The sequence below is a fragment of the Oncorhynchus tshawytscha genome, linkage group LG02, assembly GCF_018296145.1.
Source record: "Oncorhynchus tshawytscha isolate Ot180627B linkage group LG02, Otsh_v2.0, whole genome shotgun sequence".
Lineage (NCBI taxonomy): Eukaryota > Metazoa > Chordata > Actinopteri > Salmoniformes > Salmonidae > Oncorhynchus > Oncorhynchus tshawytscha.
This window is the reverse complement of record NC_056430.1, coordinates 70,276,923-70,279,053: the sequence shown is the minus strand read 5'-3', so window position 1 is coordinate 70,279,053 and position 2,131 is coordinate 70,276,923.

Genomic DNA, 2,131 nt, shown 5'->3' with positions numbered 1-2,131 from the left:
AAAGTAATATTGTCTTAAAGTAATAATATTAGTAAGTAATTGGCTCAAACACATTAAGAAGGAAAGAAATTCCACAAATTAACTATTAACAAGTCACACCTGTTAATTGAAAAGACTTCCGCATGAAGCTAATTTTAGAATCGTAAGTGTGCAAAGCTGTCATCAAGGCAAAGGTTGGCTACTTTGAAGAATCTCAAATATAAAACAGATTTTGATTTGTTGAACACTTTTTTGGTTACTACATGATTCCATATGAGTTTTTTCAAAGTTTGGATGTCTTCACTACTATTCTGGAAGGGGTGCGTCACCTGAGTGGGTTGATTCACTGATGTGGTCATCCTGTCTGGGATGGCGCCCCCCCTTGGGTTGTGCCATGGCGGAGTTCTTTGTGGGCTATACTCAGCCTTGTCTCAGGATGGTAAGTTGGTGGTTGAAGATATCCTTCTAGTGGTGTGGGGGCTGTGCTTTGGCAAAGTGGGTGGGGTTATATCCTTCCTGTTTGGCCCTGTCTGGGGGTGTCCTCGGATGGGGCCACAGTGTCTCCTGACCCCTCCTGTATTTATGCTGCAGTAGTTAATGTGTCGGGGGGCTAGGGTCAGTTTGTTATATCTGGAGTACCTCTCCTGTCCTATTCGGTGTCCTGTGTGAATCTAAGTGTGCGTTCTCTAATTCTCTCTTTCTCTCTCTCTCTCTCTCGGAGGACCTGAGCCCTAGGACCATGCCCCAGGACTACCTGACATGATGACTCCTTGCTGTCCCCAGTCCACCTGGCCGTGCTGCTGCTCCAGTTTCAACTGTTCTGCCTTATTATTATTCGACCATGCTGGTCATTTATGAACATTTGAACATCTTGGCCATGTTCTGTTATAATCTCCACCCGGCACAGCCAGAAGAGGACTGGCCACCTCACATAGCCTGGTTCCTCTCTAGGTTTCTTCCTAGGTTTTGGCCTTTCTAGGGAGTTTTTCCTAGCCACAGTGCTTCTACACCTGCATTGCTTGCTGTTTGGGGTTTTAGGCTGGGTTTCTGTACAGCACTTTGAGATATCAGCTGATGTACAAAGGGCTATATAAATAAATTTGATTTGATTTTGATTTGATTTATTCTACAATGTAGAAAATAGTAAAATAAACACACAACCTGCAATGAGTAGGTGTGTCCAAACTTTTGACTGGTACTGTACATGAATTGTGATATACTACTACACTGTTAGGAACACAAGCATTTTGCTACACCGGCAGTAACATCTGCTAAATATGTGTATGTGACCAAAAACATTTGATTTAATTTGATACATTAATATGTATCGTAGGCTAACCTATCTACAATGTTTATGAATCAGTGTGTCACATATACTCCCTCTCCGGCCTCTAGGTCATCAGGCTGCTGATTATCCCACATACCCGTCACCATCGTCCCGCACACCTGTGCCTGATGACACTCACCTGGACTCCATCACCTCCTTGATTACCTTCCCGATATCTGTCACTCCCCTTGGTTCTTTCCTCAGGTGTTGTTGACTCTGTTTGCATGTTGGTGCGTTGTTTCTTTTATTTATTAAAACACTCACTCCCTGAACTTGCTTCCCGACTCTCAGTGCACTTGTTACATAGTGTCTACTGAATGACAATTTGAGAACGATGTGTAGCCTAAATGTATGAAGGACATTGTAGGTTGTAGGCCTTTAATGTTGGCGATTTTTTTTATTTATTTTTTATTTTTTTATTTTTTATTATACAATAATGCTCTTTAGACTAGCAGGAAGCATTGTTGTCCTTTTAGGTATTTTTTTCAATGCACTTATGAGTCTTACCTCCAGTCGGTTTTTCTCAGAAGGCTCTTAAACAACACATTAACAGAGGCAAAGCTGATTGAATTCACTATGGTAGTCGCCCTCCTCGCCTTGGAGAGTCACGCTGACAACCATCATGTGATGGCCTGCAGTCCGTCAAGCAGAACCGAGGAGGCTGGTTTGCTACTGGGAGGGACCTGTAGGCTTTGTGCTCCGCGGATTGGTGGGCAGAAGCTTTCACAACTTCTCAATTATGTCAGTCGTCAAAACCCGCCTCTTTCCACCCAAAATAACATGGATGGAGATGCCTGTGGTATAAAAGTATTGTAGGATAAACAT